The following is a 19,795-nucleotide window of genomic DNA, read 5'->3' on the forward strand; positions in this document are numbered from 1 at the left end:
GTGAATGCATCAATATTGCTATGCACTGCCATTTGCAGCATTCTGATTTTACACCCATCCATTACCACCCCAACACGATAAATTAATACATTTGGATTAATTTCTTACATAATTGCAAATATATTCACAGCACATTAGTAATTGTTGGTTTTCACAACAAATTAATTTATAAAACTTCTTAAGATAATTTTTGTTTTATTCTTCTTTGTCATGACATGACAGTAGTATGTAAAGTAAATTAATGTAGGCATACTATGTAATGTAATTTAAATGTCAAACTAATAATGCTATAAAACTTAGAATACAGTGATAGAGAATAAATCATTACATTTCCTAAATAGCAATTTAGGCAAAAACCAGTTACAGTATATAGAGATCTGTCGAGTCCCAGACACATTAACTGTGCCCTGTGAGGGGTATGGAATGATAAGGGGATGGATTCCACAATTTTTATTGTTATATTACTGCTGTGTCTTAAAGTCACACAAACAAATGCAAACCAATTGATTCACTGAGCCTTCAGCTGACTGAGTACTTATATGTTTACTGAGTGATTGCCATCATCAACATATTACTTTCATGCATATGCAAATGTTTACAAGTGAGTTAGATAGTGGATAAAACTCAAATACATTGCCACTGAATCTTTAATGAGCTGTCTCTACACATAATAAAAACGAAACCCTATTTCTTCACCACTGTTTAAAAAACACTGCATTTGTTTCAAGTGTGTGTGTGTGAGAGAGTGAGGGTGTGTGTGTGTGTGTGTGTGTGTGTGTGTGTGTGTAAGCTCTCAAATATACACACAAATCCCCATGTGATTATAAATCAACTGTGCATCACGCAACTCTCTGTGATTCTGATGCAGCAGCAGAAATGACTCTCCCTCCTGCTCCCCCTCTGACAGTGAGTTTGTTACAAGTTATCTAGAATGTCGGGGACATTAGCATTGAAATGATTCTGCTGACACGCTCACACTATCTATGGCAGCTGCACACAAAACAGACTGTATGAATCCTAATGGCCTGCCAAGAGAATCTCTCTGTACACTCTGAATGAAATCATATGCATGCACACACATACTGGGGAGACTGAATTCACCATGAAGTTGGTTTTGATGAGCTGGGTTTATATAAAGAATCATATAAAAACAATATCCACTGACCCACATCATTCCACACCCCAGCCTCAAATATATCACACATTCACACAGACACACACACACACACACACACACACACACACACACACACACACACACAGAGAGAGAGAGAGAGAGAGAGAGAGAGAGAGAGAGAGAGCAAGATAGGAGTAGGTCTGATGTTATTAAACTTAATTGAAAAAAAAAAGAATTAAGTGCAGTAATGAAAACATATTTTTTTGGAAAGCATGCTAGTACAAAAACTTTGACTAATACAGCAATAAGTAAAATTCCATTAATGGCTGGTGAAATGTTAAGGAAAAACATATATGTCAAATGTAATAAATCTGGAACAAGACTTCCTGATGAGTAACGAATCCTCTCAGATGTTTATTAGGACAGGAAATGGCTCCAAACTCACATGCCTTTAGATGCATTCTAAAAGCACATATTAAATAATGAATATAAACTTCTTATTCCCTTGCTATGATAAGTTACAAGCTATAAGGCGGAAATGCTATAAATGTTTCAAAATTGCTACCACATATTAGCACATAATGCGCCAAGAGATGTTGTTCATTTTGTATTTGAACTGAATTGTATTATCCTGGTGGTTTGACTTTAATAAACATGCTTTAGGTGTGAAAAAGGTCAGGCTCATTTTGATGGTTTACACTCACAGTAAAATTTAAAAAATAATATTTAGCGCAATAAATTGAATGGGATAAAAAGACCATTATACAGATTTGAACATTCATTTGTATGATTGCCCAAATGCATGAAGAAGACTTTATGTAAATCTTCCCATTACTCAGACTATCACCCACTGTTTGCTGTCATTAACTCAACAAAGCAAAAACATAGTCTCTCTTGCTCTTTGTTTCTCTCTCTCTCCTCTAAGCCTTCTGTCTTCTGCAGTTAAAGTGATAGAATTTTCTAACTTTACCCTCCTAATCATATTATTTAAATGAGAACACTAATTAGTTCACCTAAGCACTGCCATTTAGTTTTAGAGCTATTTGGGATGGTCTTAGACATTGGACTTGCATTTCATAGATTTTATTTTCTCTAGAGGGCAATAGAAGCTGAAAAAACATTATTGATGAGTTGATGTCCGAGAAAGTGACAAAATTAATTAAAATAAAAAAAACACCGAAGCAGCCCTAATCAGGGAACATGCTTTCTTGGGTCGGCTCCTGGACCCTGCTGTCTCAGCATCTCTTGCTTCACAGGCAGTTAGCAGTGGGAATGCTATTACTGCTTCTTAATTCCCTCACTTAATGTAAGGCAAGCAGTTCCCTCCCCTTCCCCCCACACACATGGCACAATTACACCAGTTTGGAAGGAACACAGATGAATGATGAATTGATGAATGATCTTTTCGATGCTGGAGAACATATTGGGTTTTGTGGGAGGCATTGTAAATATATATATATATTATATATATTAATATATATTATATATATATATATATATATATATATATATATAGATATAGATATAGATATAGATATAGATATATATATATATTTTTTTTTTTTTAATTTATTTTTTTTTTTTAAGCAGCAATGCAAAGAAGTCATCACGGCATTAGAAGACATCGTGACTCAAGTGAATGTTAGCAGCAACAGAACAAGCACAACCACAAAGGCAAAAACAAGGAAGAACTGACTCAAGGGGGAAAATGGGATAACTAAAGAACATGCACTACATGAAGACTGTACACACTTTCCTATGCACATACGCACACACACAAATAAAAAATCTAACAACAAAACTACATTTTTAATTAAACTATATAAACCTGCACAGAGGCTCGTGGCATTATGGGAGTCCTCTCCATCTTCCTAAATGGCCTACACAAGTCCATGGCAGACTCCACTAGTTGCTAGTACCGGACCCCCTTTTGCCTTCAGAACTGCCTTAATTCTTTGTGACATAGATTCAACAAAGTGCTGAAAACATTTTTCAGTGATTTTGGTGCATATTGACATGATATTGACATGATAGCAGGTGCTGATGCAAATCATCCCAAAGGGGCTTTAATGGATTGAGATCTGGTGACTGTGGAGGCCATTTGAGTATAGTGAACTCAATGTCATGTTCAAGAAACCAATTTAAGATTATTTGAGCTTTGTGATATGGTGCTTTATCCTGCTGTAAGTAGCCATCAGAAGATGGGTACACTGTGGTCATAAAGGGATGGACATGGTCAGCAACAATACTTAGGTTGACTTTGCCATTTATACGATGCTCAGTTGGTAATAAAAGGACCCAAAGTGTGCCATGAAAACATCCCCCACAGCATTACACCAACAGCAGCAGCCTGAATTGCTGACACAAGGCAGGATGGATCCATGTTTTCATATTGTTTATGCCAAATTCTGACCCTACCATCCAAAAGTCACAGCAGAAATCAAGACTCTTCAGACCAGGAAATATTTTTCTAATATTCTATTCTCCAGTTTTGGTAGAGCCTGAGTAAATTGTTGCCTCAGTTACCTGTTCTTATCTTACAGGAGTGGCACCCAGTGTAGTAGTGTCACCCAGCAGTGTCTTATGCTGCTGTAGCCCATCTGTTTCAAGGTTCAACATGTTGTGCATTCAGAGATGCTCTTCTGCATACTTCAGTTCTAACAAGTGTTTATTTGAGCTACTGTTGCCTTTCTATCAGCGCAAACCAGTCTGGTCATTCTTCTCTGATCTCTTGCAGCAAAAATGGAATTTTTCACCCAGAGAATTGCTGCTCACAGGATATTTTCTTTTTTTTGGATCATTCTCTGTAAACCCTAGAGATGGTTGTGCATGAAAATCCCAATAGATCAACAGCTTCTGCAATAGTCAGACCAGCCCGTCTATCACCAACAAACATTCAAAGTCAATTCCCCACCTTTCTTCCCCATTCTGATGCTCAGTTTGAACTTCAGCAGGTCATCTCGACCATGCCTACATGCATTGAGTTGACACATGTGATTGTCTGATTAGATTTTTGCATTATTGCAGCGGAACAGGTGTACCTAATAAAGGGGCTGGTGAGTGTATATAGATTTTACCTATCTCACCTTTCTAGTGGATTGTTATATCTTTATTTCCTCACACCTGGGCTTTCTACCAGAGGCCTGGAAATTTGAGGATTCAGTGGTGTATTTTTGTGCTGATGTGACACATGCCTGCTTTAGTTGACCTTGTGGTTAGTGCTTGATTTGTGCTACCATGATTTTTGTCTCTGTGCTGACCTTCAGTCCTGCATGATCGCCACCACTGCTTTCTGTTGGTGGAACATTCTGTGGAGTTCTTATCCTGCCATAGAATCTCCTCTGTTTCCACAGAGGCCATGTGCCCCATCTGTCTGAAGCACTCATCCATGGGAGCCATTGCTTAGATGAGTTCATGAACATCTTGTACACGATCTTACACTTTGTAGGCCCCCTCCTCCCTCCTTCCAGCTGCAGTATGGCCTTTGGATGTTAAATCTTAAGAGGAGTGTCCCACACAATGTGAGGAGTTTTCTTGTCTTGATGTCTGCAGCTTCCAGATCTTCTCTTTGCCAGCTTATTGTGCCTGCTGGGTATCTGATGACTGGCAGGACATAGGTGTTTATAAATTGATATTGTGATTCCCTCTCAACACACATTATCCTCTGGGGGGGTACTTGGCTGTGTTGTCCCTCTCATTGCTGCCTCATGGTTTCCATGTGATTGTATGTATTTACAATATATACAAAATGTCATTGAAGTACATTTACTCACAGCTCCCACAGTGCAATATCTATTGCATACTTTCTCAATTCATAAACTATCAAGGATCTTTGAGATATGTGAGCACTGGCAGTAAGTGCATTTCGCTGATTTTGTTTGTATTGTCTAATATAAGGCGATATCACATAATACAATATAATAAGGAAAGTTACACCAAATTTCATAATACTACAATGCACAGAGCATTTGGAAAGATTTGTTGTATAGAATTGAATGATATGTTCAGTCCACTTTAGATATCACAAGCATTTGTATGTCTGATATGAACATATATGAACAAGCTAATTTTGAATGTGGAAATGATTCTCATATTTTAGAGAAGCAGAGAAGCCAACATATCCTGATTAGGGAAGGTGGATACAGGACCTTCTGGTCTGTAAAGGAGGAGAGGAAAAGGTTGTTTCTGCTTGGCTAAACTACAGATTTATGTAACAATCATTCACAGACTGCAGTGCAGGTGAGTAGAGGTTGTTATACTACCATCCCTCCATTACACAGCCATTACAGTCTGTCTCACACCTAATGAAGTTCAGTATACTGTGGTCATACAGAATCACTGCTGTCTATTAAACAATTATAGAGGAGTGGTACACTCCAGAGGAAGATGACTGACCTATATTCATTGATCTATCTATGTATTCATTGCCCTCATAATTTCAAAAGATTAAGTGATTTTGGTTTAAATTAGGAGGATACATTTATAGCATTTAGCTGACACTTTTAACCAAAGCAACTTACAATTATGACTGAGCACAGTTTGAGCAGTTGAGGGTTAAGGGCCTTGCTCAGGGCCCAACAGTGACCACTTGAACTGGCAACCTTCTGGTTACTAGTTAAGTACTTTAACCACTGAGGTACCACTGTCCAAATAGTTGTGCTATAGTCAAGCATATCAGAAAATCAACATGCATTGCTAACATACATGACTTAAAAAGTGATTCAACAAACAATCAAATATTTTTATATTAGTCATTGGCGACATTGGTTGACACTGATCATCTTTTTCTCATACTGCTTTAAACTGTTTGTGTGAAAAATGCCTTTCTATTTTAATTTGAGACATTGAATTATATGTTAATTAAGACCCTCTGTTCCCTGGTTATTTTCATGCCATTCCCACTTTGGTGGAAATTAGGGTACGGAGAACATGATTCAAATTTGCATCACATATTCCCAACTGTTGTGACTCCAGGGGTGCAAGACCACTACTCCATCATTTATTAATCCTAAATGTATTAAGTGATGATTCATTCTAGATTACCCAGTGCCAGAGATGATTAACAAAGCGGACAAGGCTGCAAACATTACCATAGCTAATCAGATAACTGAAATCATAGCTTCAAATTTTGTTGTCTTACTTTTAGGCATAATTATGCTAAAAAAACAAACATTTTACAGAATAAATAAAGAATATTTGGCACATGAATCAATTGTTATGTTATTAAGCATTATACTTACTCTTAAAATGCCTTCATCAGCACCCACCATTTTGTATTGTTTGGTTTGGCCATGTCTCCTATGAATTTGGAATCACAGGAATGAATAGAGTCTAGTGCAAACACACTTATTGTAACGCTGAAGGGATAAACAGGATGTGGGGACAAAGCACGTTAAACAAAAGCACATGTTTTAATGTATATTTAACATTCACGAATCCACACAAAAACACTACTTTGGTCAAACACCGACAACTTCAACGATACAACACGAGACTTATATACACGCATGACAATTACACACAATAAGGATCAGGTGAACGACACAAGAGGGCGTGGCAGTACAGACACACACACACACACACACACACATTTGAGGGGGGGAGGGGCATACCGTGAAAGAGCCCCCCCTCAAGGGCGCAACTCCCGGCGCGCCAGCCTATCGGGCTGTGGCCCTGAGGCCAACGCCAAAAGGTGAGGTTGGAGGACCGGGCAACCTGCCAGGGGCCAGCGCGAGCAAGGTAGCAGGGAGAAGGACAGGGACCAAGATGATGACAGACACAGGGACGCACACACTAACGGGCATGGGGACAGACACAAAGGGGAACAAAGTGACCGGTACATTTATTGTAATAGGGACAGGCATGGTGACGGGGACAGGCACATGAACAACAACACACACATTAAATAGTCCGGGGAAGGCAGAAGGCGCCGCAGCCAGTCCCCCAGTCATTGGCTGGTTTGGAGGCTGTCCAGCCTGCGGAAGACCGGCCTTTGCTGGTTTGGGTAGCGACAACTGTCCCAATTTTGGCGTATGCACGCCGAGAAGCGCACCAGCCATATTGCCCGGTACCAGTGCAGGCACTGGTGTCGCTGCCTTTTTTCCTCCACAAGGCTTAGGCGTAGGCACATGTGCTTTGGGACCTCTCGCCTCAGGGAGAGGAGTATCCTCCTCTGATGATGATGCTGCTTCTCTGCCAGTCACCCGGGGCAGCTTGCTCGCTCTGGGGCGGCGTGCCCTGGGCGGAGCCTTAGGTGGAGCTGTGGGTGCTGGGGGCTCGTCTTCCTCAGAGCCTTTAACATCACTCTGCGAGGAAGGATCCCCATAAGGGACCTCCTCCACCTCCATCAAAGAGTCCTTCTCACAATTGGACCCCATTTCCGACTGCAGACCAAAGTCTCGGTACTCCCCTCTCTCTCCATACTCAGTCCAGCCCTCTGTATAGTTCGTGCAGGGGTCATAGGACTCAGCGGAGTCCATATCTGATTGCTGGTTATCGTAGTCCAGCTGGTCTACGTAGGACTCAGCCATGTCCGACCACGAACCATATCCTGGGTCCCCCCAAAATCGTCCAGCGGGTTCCTCCCTCATCAAGGATCCCTGGAGCGACACAGACACACACACAGACACACACACACATTTGAGGGGGGAGGAGCTATACCGTGACACTTATCATTTTCATCCAACATAGAATATAATCTTGTGAATCCCAATTATTATCTGTGAAGATTTTTGACACACTAACCATCCCAGAAGTACTATTTTCAAATACTATTTAGTATAAAAGTATGCAATTTTGGATGCATACTAAATGTGCCTCAATGTACTCTAACTTGATTCATTTAGCGCTGCTTAGTACAAGTCTGGAGATCTTTTTTTTAATCATTATCAAACTTTCTCACAAAATAATTTGATTGTCTACCATTGTATGATAAGAAATGACAGGTATCCTATATCAGAAAGCAGATACATTTTTCCCCCTAGTGTTGACTTCTCTCTCATGCCCAAATCATCCTCTAGATTGTAGTGATACTGACCATTGAAGAAATGAAATTAGGTGAAAGGCAAAGCCTTCTTTTCTGCTTATGCAGACATTCCATTGCCTGCTTTAAATAGTTTTATCCAGTTTTTGATTGCATATAATACTGTGGTAGTAGCAAGTGAAAAGACATGCGAGTAAACTGGAAATGGCATGTGTTTTTGTGCTTTTTATGCAGGAGACTAAAATCAAATCGAATCTCACACTGGGGAAGCATTTTATTGAGAAGTGTAAACAGAATCCGGTCAAAGTATATCCAGATACGGACATAAAACACATGCTAATGCAAGGTGTAAACAGGCCTCAAGATTTGAAAACCACATGATAATGGTCTTTCTGGGAGTTGGTATTTCTGCATGCAGCTCCATACAGGTATTTTACTCACTTGGAAGAACAGGTAGAACAATGTGCTAATGACCCCAAGGTCATAAGTTCAATTCCCAGAGAGGTCTCATACTGTCTAATGAAAATGGCATGTAAATCCCTCTGAATAAGACATCTGCTGAATATGTAAATATAGTTTTATTACTGTTGATAAGTTCTTAATGAACAGTTAATGATTTCATTTTAAACTGTATTCATAGTTTAGAAAAACACATACATTTTTGGCCCCTTTACAATGTTTTCATCAGAACCTGGTAATAAACTGCAGTCTGGGATTCTCGAACTGATATTTTTCTGTTTTTCAATAATAGGAATCCACTCCACTCACCTGCCCATGTTTATCTATTACAATCAGATGCATGAGCAGATGTCCTCTCTCCCAGTGATTATTTAATTGTGATTGTTTCTCTAAGCAGACCACAAGCCTACAAAAAGTGTTTAGTGACTGCATCTAAGTTAAATGAAGTAGTGTGATATATTTGGGTTTCTTACAAAAAAAAAAAATGCGGGTTGATTTTTTGTTGCAATCAGTTTGCGCAAAACTGAAATGGTGCTATTTCACAATTGCGCCAGTAGATGGCAGCAATAGTAAAAAGAAAAAACCTCTGGTTTCTTCCGTTTCACAGAAAACTAGGATGGCTAGAAAATGCGCTAAATGCACATTTGTGGCCATAGCCAATAGACAGTATGCATCTGAAATTTTAATTATTTTGAATTTAACATGATTTTGTTTAAAGCAGCGTTTATAAAAAAAGTTATTTTGCATTTTAAATCTGATGCATCAAAAAAAGGAAACAGAACTAAAGTCATCTGTGTAGAATTTGCTCATAATAGGATTTGTAATAATGTTGCTCATTTTCTTTCACAAAAATCTTGTAAATTGTGATATTCCAAATATTTAGGTTGTTGTTTTTTTTATTTTATTTTATGACAATATGCATAACGACTACCTGGTTCTTTAAAGTCTATGTTGAGCATGTCTGGTTACGCCCTTTCAATGTCACCGCATTGTTGAAAATGGTCGGCGGTTTTAGCTGCACCCTTTGCACATCTGAAATATATAATGGCCTTTTAACTACAGTACACTGGCTGATTAACACTGTACCACTTAAGAGTACCAGAATTTGATAGATAATCGATTAAGAAATGTCTTTATGTAGCTGTTAGGATGGCTTTGCACGAAAAGTGATAGGCCTAGGATGGCGCGCGAATTGTGTTGTAAATAGTCTTTTTCTGTTTACAGTAGTACTGCTGCTTTAAACGGAACCAATTTAGAAATTACACATTTGCCAGTCGCGTTATTATGTTCTCTCTAGCACACATATTGTATCGGTGCGCAAATTGTATCGCTACGGTGAAATGTTCTTATTATTTACATATTATCAACATTATATCACGCGACCTGGTAATCCCATGTCCTCTTTCGGCAACCGTCTCCAGATTGGCACTAGTTAGTGTCGAATGAATCACCACTTAATACATTTAGGAATAATAAATTAAAGACTAATGGTCTAACTTAGACTGTATTTACAGAATGAATGCAAAATTGAAAGTGTGTCTTTCTTAAACGCTACCTTAAACAAATACACATTGTTTCATAGTAGTTGCATGTGTGGTCGCGGATTTGGCACGCACGTAGCCCTGCCCAAGCGGAATCCCAGTTTGCCTCTGTTTTTAGGGTCTCCTCGTGCAGTCCGCTAGCAGGGTCTGGGCTATTTATATCCCCGTGGCGCTGTTTCGCCGCTGTCGGCATCTCAGTGCGTCCGCAATGCTAAAACAAACCGAGAGCTCTGTCCCGGCTATATGCTACCGCTCGTTTCTTAAAATAACCAGGAGGAGAGTCGTGATCAGCTCGCCCTTGAAAGCCTTGTCTTGAGAGGGAAAAAAATCTGAGGGATTATGGACTGATACAAATAGTCACTCGCACCAACTTTGCTCCCTTGCTCTGGTTGAATTAATGCGCCGCTATTTTTAGAACTCCCGTGTTTCCAGGGGAAACCTAATGACGCAATGACGTCAATGCAGGTCAATAGCTGACTGGAGGAATTGAGCGCTTCCATTAGATTTTGCAGTATTTTCAGAAACAAGGAGAGGACTAAATGGAAATGTTTTAGAACGCTAACAAATTACTGCTTTTAAACGTTTGCTTTAATGGCGACACCCTTCCATCATAACAGCGTCAGTAACGGGTGTAGTAATGTATGTCCAAGGAATGTGTTTTCCTCTTCCACTGGAAGAGCATGCCCTAACTGATGTGGAGTAATGGTGTCTGAACAAGAGCGGGCGGCGTTTTCGTGTTCTCGACCTATTCGTTTCCAAAATGCTCGCTGCGCCCGGTGAAATGACTCTCTCGATATCTTTAAGATACGCGATGTGGCTCATCCATTGAGATTCATTCGCATTTGATGGTAAAAGCGTCATTGGGGTCTCTGAAGAACGTTCGTGGTTTTCTACCAAGAACAGTCAGGCATTCCCGAATTCGTCTACACATGTCAAAGGTAAAACATACCTGGACCTCACCATTTTGATTTTATGCAAAACATGATTAAGTTTGGTTGTTGTGTTAATAGAACTGTGCAGTCTCTTCGTTTTATCAGCACATGTATTTATAATATTCACTTAATGTTATAGGAAAGAAGGTGTGAAACAATTAATCAGTTGGCTAAATATAATGAAATACCATTTGGGTGTTTTTAACTGGACTAGGGATGCACGTGATGGGCATTCTGAATGCAGCCACGAAGAACAACCGAGTAGCTCAGTCCGATAACAGAAAGGTAAAATTGGCGATATCTTTGATAAAGTTGGTGTCATATGTCTCCGATTTATGCAGAATTTTAAAAACAACATCAAATCCATCGTTTTTCTCATTGTCAGTGAACTGAATATGATATACTTTTTCTTTTTCCTTTTCTTTTCTAATAATATGTGCACATATATGAAGCTGGGCAATAATTTATACACTTTCATAACATCTTTCGATTCTTACTCGTTTTGTACATAAAACATGCACGACAAAACGTGAAATGTGTTGATTTCATAGGAACAGATTGTGCCACTATGCATGCGCTGAGGCGCACGAATGTTTCCTTATGAAAATTGTTCAGAAATGTATTCGGATCGTTTGCCTATCTTTTAAATATGTGTAGCAATCGCATGATGTTTTTTTCCAGGTTGGGTTGTGAAATACAGAAGCGTTTCACATTTTTTCCTACACACTTTGACGTGCAGGGCGTTACCGACGCGGCAGGCGTGCGTTCGAGTTCAGCACCGCGGACAGTTCCCCGTGTTGCGGCCATAGTACACTCCGGACACGCGCGCGCACACACACGTGTAGCTAACCCCCACCTCCAACACACACACATACACACACACACACACACACACACACACACACACACACACACACACACACACACACACACACACACACACACACACACCTTATTTAACGTGAAGCTGGAAAAAAAATAACTATATATGATTGCATGTACATAAATTACATGTACATACATCATAAATAACAGAGTATTGTATCAAAAGTTTTAACTGTGCTTTTAAAATTAGGTTTAAATTCAGTTTTGTCCTAGTCTAAAACATTAAATATTGAGTGAATAATTTACTCCAATACTAAACTTAAGATATGTGGAGGGAAACCAATGCCATGTGTGGCGTACAAGCTGTCTGACTATGAACGTTCTGTTCTTCTTTGAAGTGCATATCTCACACTAGGCACCTGTAAGAGTGAGGACTACTTGTGGGCCTGTTCCATTAGAACACTGGTTCACCTGTTGGTTCTGTTCAGCCTCCTAACATTGATAATGAACCTGTATCAGCCACACCAAAATACTGTATTTTTAAAACCGAAGATGATCATAAAATGACAAAACAGATATATCTCTCAAATTTTAAATGAATACACATTTCCACTACACCAATGGACAGCTAAGGTGAAGTGGAACAAGAGAACAGTTTTCAGCGGAAGTGTTTCCTGATGTATTCTAATTTAGCTTTGCTTTCTTTCTATCTTCATATGGCTTAATCATTTTTTAAATAGTGGTTATTTGATTACATTTTGACAATTGTGCAAATGATGTTTGATTTAGTTGATATTCTTATAACCATATTTCTAAAATTCAGTGATCAAAATCCTCTTTTCATTTTGGTAAGTGAACCCTGAGTAGAATCTACTATGTTATGATTCCTATGCCTATATGTTAAATTTACAATAGCAATGGCAATACCAAACTATTATTAGTTTTTGAATCCTTCATGCATGAAATAAACTGATATAAAATCAATTTTATATCCAAATACCACACATATTCTATAAAATGTGAATACATATTCTATAGCTAGTTTACACATTTGAAGATGAATTCCTGAAAGCAGAGCCCATGTGGAAAAAAGCTCATGAAGAAGCTCAGAACACATTTTGATCAATAAAATCATTTTCATTCACAAACATTTACACTTAAATCCAATTAAGGATCAAAAGTAAAGATTATTGTTTGAATGGCCCCTTTTAGTGGCTATACTGTGTAAATATAAAAAAATAAAAAATCTGTTTTAGTGAAACAAACGTCTGGTCTCTAAAAGTGGGAACAGCCAATAATCCAGCATTAAAGTTTGCCTTAGTAAGTATGTAGGAGTTTGCTACTAAACATGCATAAATGTAAACATACTATTTCTATTTTTTATTAAATGTTTGTGTGAAGTGCAGTAATAATAGGACCTATTAGTATGTGGAATAGAATGAAGTACAATGATAAATTAAACAATACTCACAAATTGCAACTGAAAAGAGTCAGTGTAGCTAGTGCTCATCCTCTGTCTCATGCATTATTAAGACACCTGATGATACAGGCTAGGTTTAATAAAAACTGAATCACAGCATGTGTGTAATTTAATAGAGCAAATGATGTCACCCTGATTCTCCTGTAGGTAATAAGGTGTTTATAGCATGTTCCCCACCTGCATGTCAATTTATGTGACATATAGCTAAAGACAGATTAGATGATTATACATTTTAGAACCCTAAATGTATTTGTCAGGATTGTTTTCAACAGGCTTTCCTATTTAATCAAGACAAATCCAATAAAACCATAATGTATTTATGTTTAATGATAAAAGTTTATTTGTGCTTTTGATGCATGCTAATCTATAATAAAAGGAATCTATGTTTCTCATCTGATGACTTTATATTATAAATTACACACTGAGCAATGATGTCACATGTGGTATAGACCCATTTCTTTTCATACAGAGCCAATATAAATTAGTATGTTAATTTGTCATTTAAAAAAAATCTAATTTCATTGTAAAATAAAAGCATATTTTAAATTATTTCCACTTCAGGAACCTAGAATACCAGCATATCAATTTTAAGTTTCCTCCACCATTTTGAAATTGCATTGGCAGGAGCTTAGCTCATTTTGCTCAAGGTCTGTCTATAATACTGGAATAATTTACTCTAGATATTTTGAGAGTTTCCAGATATTAATAACCTTTTTAAAAATGTTATCCATTATGTCTGACGTCATGCTTACTTTTCAGATAGCGTCCTTCCCCATCTTCCTCATGATTGATGGTTATCTACTGCAATTCTTTGTCTCGAGTGATAAAACTCTTTATTGGCAATAAATCAGATCTCTAAATTGTTGACTATTGCTGTTGAAAGATGTTAATTTCCTTCTTTTTAAGAAGAAAATTCTATCAGACAGGACAAACACATTTTCTGATTTCATACTTGCTGTGTTAGTTATAGGAACCAATTTTCAAATATTAAAAAATGAACATTGTATTTCACAGTACATTCATTCATCCTGATATTGTTTTTTGTTTGGACAGTATTTTCTCAGTGAAGTTTCATATTCGTACGATGTGCTCATTTTTCGGTCTAAACACTACTACACTTCTTTTCATGAAGACATCTTCAGAATTTTACAAGGTTTCTGAACTATGACTGAATTATAAAAATATATATATAATTAGAATTTAAATATCAGTGATGAAGCTATTAACTCAATAAAATACATTACAAATGCAAATAGATTTACTGTATTTACAATCCTCAATTGCTTCAACTAAATTATATCATATATCAACATCAGTTATTTAGATGTCATATGAATGCAGTTATCAGCATGTTGATAATTGAAATTATTCCAGTACCAAAAAAAGACTGAACTTTCTCCATGCAGATGAACAGATGGACTGACCATACGCTTCTGTTTTTTAGATCCAGCATGAACTCCTAAAAGTGTACGATCAGCTTTGTGCTCCTGATTCTCTTCCCCTCTTCTGCCCTTCCCAAGCCTTTTTGCGGTCTGGGCTTGCTGTTCCGTAACCCAGTAGCCAGGAAGCCCTTACCCCAAAAAGTATTTGTGGAGGGTTAAGACAGCACATACTTCTCAACTCTCAGACTCAACATCAGGACAACTAAGACCCTGTGCACTTTCGTATGTCCGGTTTTTATGAAAAGAATTCTTCACCAACTAACACATGCCCTGTCTGGTCACCTACAGTAACATTAGTTGTTTATCTGATTCTACATCTTATTTGAGAAATTAGTTTAATATGAATACAGTAAGATTGATGTGACTTATTAGTCAGTAAGCAACATTGTTCAATTTGTTTCAGAACAGTCGCAACAGTTCTAAGCCGTAAGATATTACAGATGATCCTATACTGTATTATTGAACCTATGAAGTAATCATTAAACCAACCTGTTTTCTAAATTCCTCTTATAATTTCTTACTTTCAATAAACTAATTGTGTAGTTATTGTTATATGATAATTCATATCTAATTGTATTCCATGTGGGCACTTACATATCCTGGACATTTTTAACACTTTTACAGCATAGTTCGCTCTTCTATGCTTTTTCATAAAACAGCCACTAGATGGAGCACCTCCCCCTTTTCTACACAAGTGGCGGGGTGCATAGTTGAAACATTCCAAGGTGTATAGAAATTATTTTTAAAATTTAGACAGCTTTGGCTTTATTCAGTCGAATCATATTTTTAAAATGCATTTTACATTACTCATTTGACCTCAATGTTCGTTCTATTCCTAGGTAAAAATGTTGTGCCAGGTAATGTTTTTAACATTGGTTACCTAATGGCAGTCACGTGAGAAGCTTGGAGACGCTGGTAGTACTTTTAGCATACGCTTCAGCAAAATTTCCGTTACAGGTGTTTGGCGATCCTCGGGTTACAAGGTGTAGACTTTTAAAAATGTAAAATCTACGCATATAGATACATAGTGATTGGACATTGGCTAATATTAGCAAAATGAGCGAAATTTATCAAATTTCTCGACCACTTCAGTTTTTCTGTTACGTATCAACATTGTCCTTTACAGTGACCTTGTAAAAGGACAACAGTGTTGTGTTTGGTGGTTGTGAAAGGGAGAAGAAATACTCCACAGACACTTAAGCCACATAGGCCTATGATCCTTCTCTGGAGTAGACATACCGTTGTTTCGTAGTTTGTGTGGTTCAGAAGTGCATAGCGTTGTACATGCCATGGTAAAATGTCTGAACTGGGGGAAATTACATCAGACCTGACTAAATGTGACGCAAAGTACATCCTATATGAAATGACCACATTAATTCCAACACATATTTCATTGCATGTTTAATGTGTGGGGAGTATAATGTACCATCCCGAGCACAACCAGCTAAATCAACTCCATACTTTACACGAGCACTGCAGAAGTGTGATTTGTTTTACTGATTAGCTAAGTCTTGGAAAAGGGGGATGCCATTTTTTAGTAATCCCTTAACATGAAACATTATTTAAGATGTTAGAGCTTAAGGGGGGTGGGGGGGTTGTCTTCTTGTTTTTCTATAGTAAGCAGAGAATAGCAGTGGCTGATCTTTGGGCAGTTCCTATGACACATGCAAACCACAAGGTCAGGATGCAGAGTTGTGTCCAAGATCACTGAGAGAGTGTGGAAGACGTTATCCAAAACAAGTGAGAATTCGCTACACAGAATGAAACTATTAATAAGTGCCGGCTCCTTACATGACATTTGAGCATGTATGCATGCATATTTCTTGTACAACCTCCCAGAGTTAATTCTGAATCTGTAACCCCAGCCTGCTTCATTTCTGGACCTACAGACGCCTTCTGTTAATACTCATTTTACACCTTGAGTTGCTTGTTTTCCTTTCAGAGACAGATTTGCTCATGTGATGTACGGTCTATAATTTGATCTCCATTGTCTCTGCTAAAACAGTATTGTGGTTTTAAATATTTCTGCAAAAAATCTAAATATTTCTGTAAGGTGTGGCTTCCTCGATGTTGCTCTTTGATTTATTGTTTATTTTGTCTACCTTCTGTAAGTAACAAATCATTTGTACATGTGGTCAGAGTCAAATTTTTGTTTTGTTTTGTTTTTTTTTGTTTCAAAATATAAAATGAGAAATTTACAGTACTAGTTTGTTACAGATTATGCTGTAACAACCATCTTTGAATGTAAAAGCACATGACTGACTATTTCACTAAATTTCACAATTTTCCATGTGTTTAACATTTGCTGCTTTTGCCCTTTTAACACACACACACACACACACACACACACACACACACACACACACATACACACAAGCACACCAAAACACAGACCAGCTGATAATTTAATACAAATTTAATACAAATTTGATCATTTAAATACAAATACAGAAATAAATCCGTAATACAAAAAATAAAGTAGAAATATTCTTCCTGGAAATTGAGTGCAACACATGAAGAGTGCCTCCTCCTTGACAAAAATGTTACATGGAGCAAAAATGAAAAAGGACAGTTTACATTCATTAACATTCCTAGAATTCCTCTGATGTTGCCTGTTCTTGGAATCCTTTAATCCGGACTCAAGGCTTTTTGTGTATGTGTGCATTTCTGTTCAAATATTAATTTTACTGGTGGCTGATGTTAAAATGTTTTATAACTATTCATATGCTCATAAAAATTATATGCTCAGAAGGTCACTGGTGGCACATTCTGATTGCAGAAAATGTCCTAATCCAGGGCATGGAAAAATTGCTACTCTATCATTTCTCCTGTCTCAGAGAGTGAAAATGACCTGTCCTGCCCCAGAAAGCAGCCAAGCCTCAGTGTGGCCCACTACACCCTTGGGAACTGTGGTTCGTTTATGAGTTCTGCTCTGCACTTGGTGACTTCAACTTGGAGAGGCCCATGGATCAGAAATAGGTGGCTCTGAGGAGTGCTGATGCCATGGTACAGATGTTCTCATTTGCGCTAGAACAGCAAGAATCTCTGTCAGGGCTAACCCTGTAAAATACCCCCATCCTCCACCCAACAACCTGAGGTTCAGTGTCATTGATCATTCAGAAAGCATGGCATTGGTTGGACATCTTTCCCTCTTTATCTATTATAGTATTGCCCTGCAACACACATGTATAGTCTAGTTGTATATGTATTGTCTATCTAAAAGCAAGTTTTATCAAACCCAAATGAACACCTGATACCTCTCTATTATGAAACAAACTCCAGGCCTTGTAATGAAAAGATAAAGCACTTATCCCTTTAACCTTAGTCTGAGAATGCCCCTGTAGTTATTTAATATTTTTCAACAAGAATATATTTGCCAAACTATTAGAAGGGTCCTGTATACAGTACTTGCAATGTTCTATTAATCTAGATATAAATTTAGTATAACTACTGAAGAATAATAATAATAATAATAATAATAATAATAATAATAATAATAATAATAATAATGACAGAAAAATAAGTGGTGAGCTATTTGCAGCACATCCTCAGTGTGAGAAACAATGGAATGTGTGATAACAGTGGTTGATAAATGAGTGAGAGTCTGCTTCATCTCCTCAGTGAGACATGAAGAACCAGACGAGCTGTGGCCTCTGTAGCCAAGCAGAAAACTTCCTCACTGGAACCACATTCCAAACTCTGTTTCCAAACTCCCCTCACACATCTCCCTTTATATCAGTACGTGCTGCTGTAAGAGTTCTGAGAAACACTCCATCAAGGCAGAAACATGCACTTGGTGTCCAGTGTCAACACGGGACTCGGACTTTAGATTCTGAGCCAAAGCTTTTCTCAAAGACTCGATATCTCACATCTAACTCCATGGGTATAGTCATGTCCTTTTAAAGCCATGGTATTTATTATAAAATGCCACGGCTTAAAACTAAAATCTACACTGGCTGTGCCGTTAATGTGTGCATAGGTGCAGCTTACTCTGCAAGTACTGGTGTACTTACTCTGCTCAGAAGAAATAATGCCTGTTACATACCAAGGCATCATGGATTACATTGTTTTGACTTTTTACCCTTGAGCGGATTTTGCACTTCAATTATTATTATTGTTGTTGTTGTTGTCGTCATCAGATCACACACCCACAAGGACATTCTCGAACAATTCATGGTCCTATCTCTTCCTTCTACGCAGAGCAGGACCCTGGAGGCCAAATAAAAACCTCACCAGAAACAGAACACACACACGCACACACGTACACGTGTATGTGTGCCAGAAACAGGAGCAAGAATACAGGAATAGAAACATTTCCTGTGCGTGTATTTTCCCTGTATTCCCGTAACTTCAACTGCAAATGCATGACCGTGGCGTCGCATGGCCAGGCAACATGGAACTCATTCGGGAGTCATTTGTGATTCCTGTAACCATGTGCAAATGTGTCTCTGGATCGCTGTTTAAGTCATATTTGTCGGACAGAATCCTGAGGCAGCACGAAATCTTCGAGTAGACGGTTGTGTGATGCTGACACTGCTCGGCGTGAATGTGAATCACAGGATAAACAACAAAGTTGTCGATCGTACTGTAATGTTGCCATTTGTGAAGTCACACACCGATTCAGCTGACAACACGAAGAAAGAGCGTGTGTTTAGATTCTGGGATGTGGGCATTTAGCCATCATCGGGCCTGCTGCCAGAAGCTGATCACTTACAGAAGATTCTTAGCACAAATCCTACGGCCAGAGATGGACTAGAGACACTAATTTTGAACCTAGAAGACGCAGGAGGTGTTGCTAACAAAAGGCTGTTGAGCGTGATAATACAGATCTAAACGTGGACGTTAGCCACATTTGGCCAAAAAGTTGATTCTATGCCCACTCGGTCAGTCCGACGTAGTCGCAGCCAGGAGAAAGTGTGTTGTGTACAAATCTTTGAGAAGCATGACCTAGAAGAGTTTGCTGTTGTTGTTGTTGTTGTTGTTGTTGTTGTTGTTGCAAATAGTGAATACGGAAGTG

This window comes from Electrophorus electricus, chromosome 4 (assembly GCF_013358815.1).
Source record: "Electrophorus electricus isolate fEleEle1 chromosome 4, fEleEle1.pri, whole genome shotgun sequence".
Lineage (NCBI taxonomy): Eukaryota > Metazoa > Chordata > Actinopteri > Gymnotiformes > Gymnotidae > Electrophorus > Electrophorus electricus.